This window comes from Pavona decussata, unplaced genomic scaffold, assembly GCF_977016875.1.
Source record: "Pavona decussata unplaced genomic scaffold, jaPavDecu1.1 SCAFFOLD_223, whole genome shotgun sequence".
NCBI lineage: Eukaryota > Metazoa > Cnidaria > Anthozoa > Scleractinia > Agariciidae > Pavona > Pavona decussata.
In genome coordinates, this window is record NW_028145628.1 from 1597501 (window position 1) to 1611569 (window position 14069).

The window sequence follows — 14069 nt, forward strand, 5'->3', positions numbered from 1 at the left end:
CTAGTGTTGAGGCGGTTCTGTCTCGTCAGAGAGAACTATCAGAATCGGCCAAGGATAACAACAGAAGTAGAATTGCTTCTACTTTACAATCATCCTCCCTAACTGACAGTAACTTGACTAAAGACGAACGACAACCACTGAAACGACTGAAAACTAACGAAAACATCGTCATACTCCCCGCTGACAAAGGACGAGTGACTGTTGTTATGGACAAGACAGACTACTACGACAAAATGGACACTCTAGTTAACGACAAACAGACATACGAAGAACTGAAACGAGACCCAACGCCATCACTTCAACGTAAACTTAACAGTAAACTACTTGACCTTAAGAAAACTGACGTTATTGACATACAACGTTAGAACAGACTGAGGTGCCGCGTACCGCAACCACCTAAACTCTACGGACTACCAAAACTACACAAACCTAACATACCCATGCGACCCATAGTCTCGTTCTGTGGGTCCCCTACTTAAGAACTATCTAAATACTTGACTACTATACTGAAACCGTTGACAAACGAATCCCGACACAAACTGCAGTCTACCAAGACCTTTATTGACTTGTGTCTTTTGATGTGAAATCACTGTTCACCAGCATTCCACTTCAACTGGCTCTACGGACTGTACTGCTACCGCCATCGAGAACTCCACGACAAAACTGCCACTGCCTACAGATGACTTAATGGACTTACTGAACCTCTGCTTAACGTCCACGTACTTCCAGTACTACAGAAAGCACTACAAACAGTTACACGGAACAACTATGGGCTCACCAGTTTCTGTTGTTGTAGCAGAAATTGTCATGCAGAACATCGGGGAAGAAGCTCTAGCAACCTACAAACGGACACTACCGTTCTGGTTACGGCACGTAGACAACACCTTTACAGCAGTACACAAAGACGAAATCGACGATTTTCACGAACACCTTAACAGACAGAACGCTGAAATACAGTTTACTAAGGAGATCGAAGAAAATGGTAAAATACCTTTTCTAGACTGCTTAGTTACCCGTAACAACAACGACAACAAACTAAGTACTACGGTTCACAGGAAACCAACACATACTGACAGACTACTGGACCAGTCATTCTACAACCCTACTTCTCTCAAAGCAATGACTATACAGACCTTAACAAGGCGAGCACAACTGGTTTGTGACTCACCTGACAGACTCACAGGCGAAAACAACTACTTAGACAACGTTTTCAACAAGAACAACTACAACAGACGTAACACTTACAAGAACACTGAACCTAACGTCACAAACAACGACGCGACTCCCGTAACCACTGTTACTATACGTTACGTAAGGGGCACTTCTGAGACTATCACACGGATTCTCCAACCCTACAATATCCGTGTAGCTCACAAACCTATAACCACTTTACGACAACTACTGACGAAAGTAAAGGACAAAGACGAACCGAACCGCAGACAGGGAGCAGTTTACAAGATCACATGCTGCGACTGCCAGGCCACTTATACTGGTGAGACCGGCAGAAATTTAAACGTACGACTGACTGAACACAAACGAGCAACTAGAAATGGTGGTATCAACAATCACATTGCTGAGCACCATTTACAAACGAACCACAGAATCGACTGGGACTCTGCCAAGTGCATTACCTACTGTAAAAATTACTATCAACGACTCACTCTGGAAAGCTGGTTTACTAACTTAGAACAAACGCCACTCAACCGTTGCCTACAACTACCTGCACCATACAACGACTTATTGACAACAACAACGAAACGGACAAACAATAGACATTTTACTAACAATAGACTTACGGACTTTTTGACTAACAAAAGACGGATCGAAACGCACCAATCACTTTTTACAGTCTTTACAGCCAATAACATCACGGCTTACTGACAAACGACCAATAACATCTTGACTTCGTTGAACAATCAGGTTAACAACCACTGAGAGACCTATATACCACCTGCTGACGTTCCACAATTCACTTGACTCTGAAGAGTTAGGTTAGGTTGAAAAGTTAGGTTTTAGGCCGTCAGTTCTTGTCTTTGGTTGAAACATTTCTTGGGTACGATTGGGGAGATCGGCGTAATACTTGCCAAGTGCTTACGTCGAAAGGTAGAGGCTAAATGCAGAGAAATTGTGTACAAGAAACTTATTGTTGTTGTTATCTTTTCAGGAATGATCCTTGCATTGTTACAGCTCGGAAATTAAAACCAGAGCAAACCTGCCGAAGAAGGGCATCAAACGAGATCAGCTCAATCTTTGGTTACGTCATGGTGTCTAACTGTCCTTCATCTTGGCAAAACCCTTCAACGGCAGAGAAATGTTTGTCCACCAATTATTCAGCCGATCCTATCACAGCTCTGCCAGTTGTTGACATGACAGAAAATATTACTTATGCGAACATATACTGTGCCATGTGTCATAATAGATCACGTGACCTCCACTACTGGAATGTCCTTATCTTTATGAGGAAAAATTACGTCTCCCTGAAGGATATTGTATCTTCCGGAGCCATTTGGGAGGTACTTCCGTTTTTTACTATGGAGAAATGCATTGTAACGCCACAAGCGGCCATGATTCCTCCTGACACGAACGAGAAAAAGTACTGTCGTGATTACGCCAACAGCATCAATGTTGACATTCATGAACGCACAATACGTGTTGAAAAGTTCAAGAACCCTCACTGTGCCGTATTATCACTACAGAACAGTATACTCAACAAAACGACTTCGTGTACCTTAGGACGTCGATTACCTCCCAGGTTACGCTCTATGATTTTCGTCCTCTCCAAGCAAGGTGACGTTAAACCGAGGTTTGGTCAAACAATTGTGCGTCTTCAGTTCAGCTGTCCAATCGGGGAAATTTACGATCCATTCAAAGGAAGATGCCTACCTGCTGTTCAGTTTGGTTTCCATAAGAACAGCGCCGAAACAACAGCACAAAAGCCGAAGAGGTCCTTGAAAAGCTGTAGAGGTCCTTGCTTTAAACCAAACGAATTTCGTCTTCTAACTAACAAGTCTGTTGTCATCATTAGTCACCAGACAACGTACAACAACGACAGCTACATCCTGATCAACCAAACATTAATTCTGTGTGCAAACGTTTCTCGCAACTACACTATCACGACGACAACAGCAAAAGATGAAAACTTTTATGGTCAGAAAACGTCTCAAAATCACTCATCTACCCTGCGAGTCATCACTTATGTTGGTTTCTCGCTGTCAATCATTTCCCTTGTTATCCTGCTGGTGACGTATTTCCTGTTTGATGAACTGCGGACCTACCCTGGTAAGGCAGTGATGCATCTGTCATGCGCAATGATAGTCATGCAGTCTGCCTACTTTGCTGCAGACCCGGATGTCGTCTCCTCCGCAGTCTGTGCCGTGATGGGAGCCTTGTTACATTACTCCATCCTTGCTGTTTTTCTGTGGATGAGTGCTATCGCTTACAGCACACACAAAACTTTCTCAAGCCCAAGTAAGTATATTTTCAACTCTGCTCCACTCTGAAGTTAATCTCAATTCCTTTGCTCCTCGTCAATATCAGTTCAGTTTTACAGGGGCACCGAATGGTTCATTTTGGTAGATATCTGTTCGGAAGGGTCTAATCGCCTCAGAAATGTGGGTGTAAAGAAATCTAGTTTGCCTCGGCAAACTGATGCTAGTTCAAACTTTTCGTAACACTAAAAAATTAATTTCTTTTGATTGAAAGGGGCAAATATGTCGTTAAAATGCGAGATTTAGTCCGCTAGCATCTTCGTAAAGCCAATAGCAGCTCGTAAATTCGGCTAATAAGATTTTGTCATTGCTTATTGAGTAAGGATTGAAAAGATGTTTTTTGAACATATTCTAACCTGAGCTGAAAGAATTGATAAGAGAACTATGTTTGTTTGTTTGTTAATACTTTTGACGGTGGTAGAGTGTGCTTTTCATTTCATTTCGTTTTGCGTGTTTAGGTGTGAATCCGTCAAATCCTTTGGTTGTTGCTCGTCAAAGGAAAGCCTACATCTGTTACAGCTTATTCTGCTGGGGTATTCCCTTTGTAGCTGTTGGAACCTGCCTGGCTTTACATTTGACAAAGACGGGAAATGTCGTTTACGGTGAGTTAGGATTTCCTGAATTACAGGTTGCCAATTCCGAAGTTTAAAAAGGGACTGGGCCCTAGTCCACACATTTCTCAAATTACGTCTTTTAAAGAAGTGAGCCCCATCGCCAGAACACAAAATTAGTACGTCTACCAAGTTTGGTTATGTTTCATGGCATAGTAACGAGGCGTGACCTGTCAAAGGTCGCTGAAATTCCATACAAATGTCTCTAATTCTGAGATGGCGTCGTTCAAATCCACACACAATTTCTTTTCCCAATTTACATGGGCAAAGTCCTGGGAATGAGGTTGGCATACCTATACAGCTTTTATGGGGAGTATTCCATCCCCTCCTCCCCTGGGAAGTACTCTGTGTCATCCGTTGGTTTTAAGTTGTAAGAGCTTCCTTTTTAACTCGTGAAAGCGCGCATGTGCGATGAACGAGTTATTGTAAAGTGGGGGAAATGTCAAAGCTGTTTTCTTTTTAGAATAACTTATTTCTTGCGTTCATTTTATGACCTTGTTCTTTGTCTCGTAATGGCGGTTGATGAACAATTGAAGATTTTGATTAAATAATTCCAATTAAATTAAAGTTTACGACAGATCGACCGAGAAGGGGCAGCACTCTCACAGAGATTTTGCTTTATGTTGGTGAAAACTGCTCAAATATTTGATAAAGAACCTCTTCTCTAACCCCTCACTGGGAGGAAAATGTGAAATGATTTCTTCGAGGAAAAATAAACTATAACCAGTTTTTAGCGATTTTTCCCTAAATATACACGGAAAACCTTAAAAAAAATGGCCAATTATACAATAAATTTCCATCCTAGCCATCCGCAGCCAAAGATTTTCGATACTAGTTTCTGTGCACTGTCAGTGTCATTGTTAACAAAACTTAATAATAACTTTACCATTATTTTAACGGTTTTCTACCGCATATAAATATACATTTTTAGTTATTTAAAGTGACACTAAAAATAGGTGACAGTGCCTCTTTAAATCACAGTCTGCGTATGATCTTGAGTTATTTTTCAAGACAATTTTCTATTTCAGGTTACAAAAACGACGACGGATGCCAGCTGTCTCTTCCCGCCCGTACGTACGCAATCAGCATTCCTGTTTCCTTGTTGCTTGTGTTCAACATCGTTTCATTGATTCGCACAGCTGTGGCTATCAAACACAATGGTCAGGTTGGTGGTCGTTGTTTTAAGAACTCATCCACAAGTACGGTAGAACCCCGCTAACTTGAACTCTAAGGGAACAAAAAAATAGTTCGAGTTTGCCCTAGCGGGGTTAGTGTTGAATTTCAGTTATCCTGGTAATTAATTAATATGATATCGTGTTTTTGTCGTCAATCGTGAATTTTGTAATTGTAGTAGGGTGCATTCTTATCATTAAAACAAATCGAAAGAAGAATTTTTCTATTTCAGGGAAACGAGGCAGCTACAAATCAGAGAAACCTGCCCATCATTTTGCTGAAATTGACAGCTGTCATGGGGATCACGTGGATTCTGGGATTTGCACTGGCTTTTTATCCCACTCCTTATTTGGAATATCCATTCAATATAATCAACAGCTGCCAAGGTGAATATGCTTTTACGTGTATTTTTTCAATTTCATAGCAAAATGTCTTCCAATCAGTTTCCCATTTTATTTCCGTCCAGTTTCTCATTCACATCAACTCAACCTCGTACCCAGGCCTCCCCTATTTTCGCTTCAGTGGACGGGAGGATGAGAGACCCTGAAAACGAGGTTGACAACAACTTACTGAGACAAAACAAGATGGCTTCGTTTTCAGGTGTTATTCTTAAAACTGCTTTATGAAGGTGCTTTGGGTCCCCTTGGAGATTTCACAGGACCTTTACACATAGTGTGCAAAAAATGCTGTTTTGAAATTTTCAACGTTCTATACATTGTTCCAATGGGTTTAAAGTCGAAACAGGTATCACAGACCTATGGAAGGCCAAATGGTGCAAAATTCAGGAATCCAAATTTGATCAAATTCAAGGATAACGATCACATCCAACAACCACACTTGCATTCAAGACATGAAAATTAATCAGATTCAACAGGCATCTCGATCATATTCAAGGTCATACATCACATTCAACAAGAACATTCCAAACGTTCACATTCAACACATCGAACTGATTAATCAAGTTCAACGAGCATCTCGATCACATTCAAAGTCACGCATCACATTCAACGAACATTCAAGGATATCGATCACATTTAACAATCGCCTTGTCAACAAATCCCAATATGCTTTGTGCTAATGACTTTGTAGCCCCGAGTGCGTGCTGGGAAATATAATTTGCCAGTGAACTCAAAATGGTGGGAGTGCTGGATAGATAAAAACTAGTGAGCAGCTCGTCTGCGAACTCTTACAGTTCTAAAACGATTTAGTTTGGGGCCCACATGCACAGTTTTAGCTAAAACTGTGGGCCCCAAAATAATGTCACGCACAAAATATGTCACACCTTGCACACCTTTTCGCCTGTTTCCAACATGTAAATCCGCTAGCGTAGGTGCGGTTTTACGTACTGTAAAATTTATTTTCGTCGTCTAAGAGTTGAACAATCGACTCAAATACTCTCATCCATTCCTCATATTCATCATGAATGCGAATGGAGTCTCTCTCCGGCACTTCCGCCATTTTGAGTTCACTGGGCAAATTATATTTCCCAGCATGCACTCGGGGCTACATAGTCATTAGCGCAAAGCATATTGGGATTTGTTGACAAGGCGATTGTTGAATGTGATCGATATTCTTGAATGTGCTCAAATTTGAATTCTTGAATTATGTAGCATTTGGACTTCCATAGTTCGTTGAATCTGATGCGTGACTTTGAATGTGATCGAGATGCTCGTTGAACTTGATTAATCAGTTCGATGTGTTGAATGTAAATGTCTGGAATGTTCTTGTTGAATGTGATGTATGACCTTGAATATGATCGAGATGCCTGTTGAATCTGATTAATTTTCATGTCTTGAATGCAAGTGTGGTCGTTGAATGTGATCGTTATCCTTGAATTTGATCAAATTTGGATTCTTGAATTGCACCATTGCACCATTGCACCATTGCACCATTTGGCCTTCCATACTAGACGATCACAATCGAAATAACCAATGTTAAACAATTGTTTGGTTTTATCAACAATTAATAAGGTCGTATTCGTATTGTAATACGGTGGCCCACAAGTGCACTCCGAATTCCAAATGACACTCCCAATTCTTTAAGTCCACTCCGAATTCTAAAAAGTCACTCCGAATTCTAAAAACTCACTCCGAATTGTTAAAACTCACTCCGAATTCTAAAAACTCACTCCGAATTCTTAAAACTCACTCCGAATTCTTAAACCTCACTCCGAATTCTTAAAACTCACTCCGAATTCTAAAAACTCACTCCGAATTCCTAAAACTCACTCCGAATTCTTAAACCTTCCTCCGAATTCTAAAAACTCACTCCGAATTCTTAAAACTCACTCCGAATTCTTAAACCTCACTCCGAATTCTTAAAACTCACTCCGAATTCTAAAAACTCACTCCGAATTCCTAAAACTCACTCCGAATTCTTAAACCTTCCTCCGAATTCTTAAAACTCACTCCGAATTCTAAAAACTCACTCCGAATTCTTAAACCTCACTCCGAATTCTACAACTTCACTTCGAATTTTGTTGTCTTACACTCCGAATAATTCCCCTCACCATGGCATAATGAGGTTGACAGGCCTGCGCGCCTCTCATGTGCGTGTTTAGCCTAAATAAGAGTTTTGCCCTCACGGGCATGTCTTTCAGAGAACACCCTTTTGTCTATGAAAAGAGCGGTGCTCCCTGTAAATTTTCTGTTAGCGCTGGATTTTCTTCTTATTAAATGCCATCTATGATCTGGAGGATTTGCGCGATAGACACTGAACAAAGCCATGTGTTTAACTCTCGCATGTGTTGTAATTGATCTCAAAGGTCATTTTGACCCCTTGTTAATACGTTTCCGTTTAGCGACTGTCGTTCTTATGCCGTTTGTGGCATTTAGTTCAGGCTTGGTATGGCTCATTTCAGTGCGTCTGGTGACAGTATAGCCCCTCTTTTTATCGTTGTAAGGATAGGATTGGACCGTGTAATAACTATACATTATCTTGCAGCTTTTGTCAGATTGCCGGGCCCGGCTATTTGCTTTTGTTGCAAGATGCTGTGCTTCTTATCACGGTTATTTGTCCCTCGATCCGTTTTTAAGCATTGTAGCTTCTTTGAAAGCTATGCAATGCGTTAAATTGAGGGCTAAAGGCCGCTTAAATTACGGCTGTGTGTTTTGTTGTCGCTCCGCTAAGCTCTGTAACTGTGAGGTTTGTGTTGCGGGAGCTTAGTATTTTCCCCCTGTATTACGTGCTCTGGCCAGGGGCTGCTTCTAGTCCTTCGGCCGTAAGTAAATTCTGTAGCATTTAAGGCAATGGTCAGGCAAGACCGCGGTTTCGATCCTAATCTTGTGGATCTCTTCAGTTGCCGATTCTTTAGAAATGATAGAGATGAGTTCTCGATCATTTCAACAAACGCGCTCTCTTGTCAAATTATAAACCCATGGTTCAGATCGAAAACCCTGCAATTCAATTGGCTCCTTTGTTTTAGCGAATCTGGTGGCTGCGAGTTCGATCCATGGTAGGGCTAAGCTTGACGCTGTCTTTTCTATGATGGCTAAAACGTTAAGTTTTGTACATGAAGTGCCATTTATTTCGCGGATAAGTTTTTACGTAGAACTGTGCATATGTTTTGCAGCCTATATAGCTCACTATGGAGACTGTATAAAGCTGTATACACGGCGAGAAGTACGTTTTTCGTCTTTGTTTTTACGGAGTTCATGTACAGTGTGTCATCATCAATGTGCCAACAGTAATTCGGTCCTGGATTAGTGTAAACTCTTCTCTTGAGCTTCCGCCTTCGTCTTCTTTCGCACCCCTCAGCGTCCATTTCTTGTAAGCATGTCGCCACTGCTTGCCTCGACACCTGATAACCCTCACGGCGCAAAGTATGCCACAAGCTCCTGTAGCCCGATAAACAGCCAGGCCCATCTAACTCCTCCTTTATTCTAGCTCTGACATCCTGGTCATTTGAATCCAATAGTTTCCGTGACTTGAATCTATCCTTGAGCGTTCGCATGCTCATTTCTATTCCGTGGTATTCCAGCAAAAAGCACAGAATAACCTCGTACTCGTATCCTTCGTTGAAATAATATTTCAGTGCTAGTGTTTCTTCATCAAGTTCAGCACCACAGGTGGCACAAAATTTGCTGTAAAGCGTCACTGTTGCTGTGCAAACTTCACATGTTAGTGATGGTGTCAAGTTTGCCGCCGCCATCTTGAAAATGTAGCTAATATCCCGTGATACATTTCGAAAACCTAGTCAGTCTGACGATGATATAGAATTATATCGAAATATTACTGAAACAAACCGCCGTTTCCTTGCATTTATTGCCTAAATATTAGTCTAAATGCACTTACTCGGTTTAACTTTCGTTCTATTTCTCCTGAAATTATCAGCCTGTAATGGTTTTCGAAAACCTAGTCCCTGGCGATTCTAGCTCAACAGAATTCGGAGTGAGTTTTAAGAAGTCGGAGTGAGTTTTTAGAATTCGGAGTGAGTTTTAAGAATTCGGAGTGAGTTTTTAGAATTCGGAGTGAGTTTTAAGAATTCGGAGTGAGTTTTTAGAATTCGGAGTGAGTTTTAAGAATTCGGAGTGAGTTTTAAGAATTCGGAGTGAGTTTTTAGAATTCGGAGTGAGTTTTTAGAATTCGGAGTGGACTTAAAGAATTGGGAGTGAGGTTTAGAATTGGGAGTGTCATTTGGAATTCAAAGTGCACTTGTGGACCACCGTAATAAGGTAATTTGGCAACCGTAAAGAGATTCACCGAGTACTGATGTTTTGAACGTTTCGAGGCGGTAACACTCGAAATGCCAACACTCAAATCTCTTTACGGTAGCCAAATGACCTTATCAACTCGGTCAGGGTAAAACCAAACCTCAAAATTCCATCCATTAAAAGAAACTGGGGTAAACAAAGAACTGGCTATCATGCTGTAAGTGATTTTAACTCGCTGGACAAAACTATACGAGCCTCTGATAATGTAAATATTTTGAAGCGTCAGATTTTTAATTCATTGATTTAAGCATGGAACAAAGAACTGGCTATCATGCTGTAAGTGATTTTAACTCGCTGGACAAAACTATACGAGCCTCTGATAATGTAAATATTTTGAAGCGTCAGATTTTTAATTCATTGATTTAAGTTTTGTATTACACATAAGATACATTAGTTTTTAGTAGCATCTTTTAGCATTTTTATTCATTGTAAATTTTTAATTTTTAATTTTCGAGGTCCTTTTTGTAAACCACTTTTTAGTGAAAAAGTTTCCTCATTAAAGATTGTCATTATTATTATTATTATTAGTTTCCACCGACGCAGCACCACAGTTTCTTGAGAAACTAATTAGCTTAAAGTGTTTCACATTAACTGAGAAATACAGGCTTCCTTGTCTATAAAATTTTGCGCCAAGATTTTTAAGCTTTTGCACATTTTACGCACCAAAAATAACTTACTTATTTTTGACGATATACTTTTATTAAGCGGTAGCTCGACAATACCGCAGCTCTAGAATAAATTAACGCTGTTGTGTGACACCAAGTTTATGGGGGCGATCTGCAACGTTTGCAACGTCTAACATGTTTGGTTGAGGGGACAAAAGAACGAACAGCAGAACAATGTTCCTAGCCCTAAAAAACAATGCAGTTGCAGGTTGTTAGTGTCCAGTTAAAAGAGAGCTTTTGAAAGGAGCAATTCTACTGGGCTTATGTCGTTCTATAATGAAGGGTTAACTCTGTTTGGTACAAATATAGGGAGCCACAGCCTCGTTACCAGGCATTATCGCGCCTATCGAGCGAGCTGAGCTGCCCTTTGAGGGTTGGGACCGATCGCAATCGTCTACCTAATCAGCTTAACGGAAGACGTTACGTTCGGCCGCGCGTCGGGAAAGACTGGTGAAGAGGCTGATTGCGTTTGCTTCCCGCTGAATTCTTGATCTTCCCCGATAATTTTCGCATGCACAAAAGCTTAAACTCGATCATTTAGTCAATTCTGTTGTCTTTTTAATTCACTAGGCCTGGTCATCAGCCTCAGTTTTGTCTTCAGGAAGCGTGTCTTCAAACTGTACAAACAAAGATTCATAAACCAAACACAACCTGAAGTGACAGAAAACGGAGGTGAACAAGAACCAGAATGTTCAATGCAACCCTAAGCCAAAGCTGCAGTTACAATACCAATAAGCTGTGCATTTAAAACCTGAGAATCCTGAAATATCAAAGTAGTTTCCAAGGGCGCGTTGTTTTGTGATTATTTCACAATTATCCTGCGAAATCGCACGGAATGTGGCCTGCCTAAAATCAGGGGATATTCCGAAAGATTGAAGAGGATAATTGTTTTATTATTCAACACAATGATTAACAAAGCACATTTTTATTCCAGAAAAGCTGAAGACGATCTTTATTTTGCAATTTTTCTCCCCTACACACGAAATTACGTACATCGCAGGATATCTGTTGACTACGGCAACGAAGTACCACTGTTTCGACAAAGTATGTCCAAGAAATGCGTAAAAACGTACGCGACAATACACAATAAATTTCAAAAAAAAGCGCAGAATCCATAATCCCTCGTCTGTACAGCGAAGACCTGTGATGGCGAGCAATACGTTTTCTGAGCTTTTATTAAAATTTGCCCAGACTACCTTCCGTCATTGTCGCGTGTGCTTTTACGCTTTTTTTTTCGGACAGCCTTTGTCGAAATAGCTGTATTTACCATATCCATATTTGGGCAGTATTACTATGTGTTGAATAATAATCCGAATTAAGAATTCACGTAATAGATAGTATTCTCCAGTGTTTTGGGACCTATTCTGTTTTTGGAATGAACAGAATTCTATTCACATCATTCTGTCCCTGAGAGCAGAATTATACGGAATACAGTTTGCTCAAACTAAGAGGAATTGCGTTCTTTTGGGAAGGTTTTCAGTTTTATGGGAAGAGACGGAATTGCAGGCGTTGTTTTGAGAACTAAGGGTGCGTTCGATGGACCCGGAATAGGAATACACACGGTAATTACTAGTCAGTTTAATCAAATACTAGAAAGTGCATTCGAAATGCCTACAGTCGACTCCCAATAACTCGAACCCTCGCTAACTCGAACCTCCCGCTAACTCGAACCAATTTTCCTTTCCTTTCAGGTCATTTTCTATATAATTTTACCCTCGATAACTCGAACTCCCGATAACTCGAACATTTTTCAATTTCCCTTGAAGGTTCGAGTTATCGGGAGTCGACTGTATTAGGGGAGCTACAGTAGGTGGATTGCATTGCCGCCATGTTAGTGGACAAAATAAAAGAAAAATTGCTTGCATAGTTTGCATAAAAATGGCAGTTAACTCCCAGAGGAGAAAAATCTTATTGCTCCTATCCACCAACATGGCCACCATGACGTCACATGCAATCCTCCAATATGACGTCATTCAAAATAGCGACGAAAAGATGACTGATACATTCAGCGAACGAAAAAGGCCTGCTGGTATGCGTAGGACAGGCACGCCAACATTTAGTAAAGTACAAAATGGCTCTTAATTTATCATGTGTCAGCGAACTATTTCATCCCAAATTTACTTCAAAGAGAAATCACAGCTATTCCGTTTATTCTTAATCCAGAATACGGTCAATCAAACGCAACGTAATATTCTGTCTGTTCTGTTATTCCTGAACAGGAATAAGAATAACAAGAATTGTCACAAAACAATGCGCCCTCAGTTGAGTTATTTTTACTGTTTTTAGCGACAATAAGAAACTAACAGTCCACAGCACTTCTCTCACCTTTTCCTAATACCATGAGTCCTTCGTGTAACGCACACGAAAAGTATCAACTCGGTATGAAACACTCTCTGATGCTCACATACCGAAAAAGATGGCGACTGGTACATTTACCCATAATTCTTAGCGTACGAAAACCCTAAAAACGCTCATAAAAACGAACAGAAAACTTCTACAAACTACAAACCTAGAATACACAATGGTGTTAGTACAGGGACGAATTTTGCAAAAAAAGCTTTCTATGAGCCTATTGGCTGTGTTGGGTTCGCAAGGTATTGTGGTAAAATGCACAGCCGCCTTTTTCCGTACGATGGACTTGCTTTTTCTTCTACGTTCAACAGCACGTTGTAGAGGATCTTAATTTTTTGTTTACTTACTTTTTCTCTTCACCCATCTTAAGGCTGCATTAACCCTTTAAGCCCTAACAGTGATCAGCATCAAATTTCTCCTTGTAACATCAATGCTTATTCAACCCCTAAAGTGATGAGACATGACCACCCAAGTTAAATTTTCTTGATATTTTAACGATGGTTATAAGAAAAGTATGGTCACAAGATAGGAGAATTTGTTCTCTGATATATGGATTTGAAGGGTTGATCAATTAAGACAAAATATGGTACCTGTTGCTGAACAAAAATTAGTGTAACAGCTTTCCAGAAGGTATTTAACTATATTAATAATAATTTCAAGGAATATGTTGGTACAGATGTGCAGCTATATGCACAAATATTTCAAATCGATTTTTCTTCAAACTGACTGCACTATAGTATAGCAGTTTATGTAGCTAAATAGAAAACAGTATAACAGTATATACAACTACGTAAGAGTAAGTTTTGCTTTCTAAATTATACAAACGTTGAGCTGTATGAGACTTGTAAGTACAGTGTATCGTGTAATGTAAGCTAAGATGTACGATTTTCGCTATGGTTGTAAGAAATTGTCTGTTTAACTGAAAGATTGTGTGGAGTGTGTTGCATTTTATGTACAAGTCTTCTTTGTTTCGAGCTCATCTCTCACTCGTTCTTCAAACTGCTATAGAGCGAGATGGTCGGGAAACGATTAATTAAGGAGAGTTTTGTTTTATTCCCATGGTAGCAC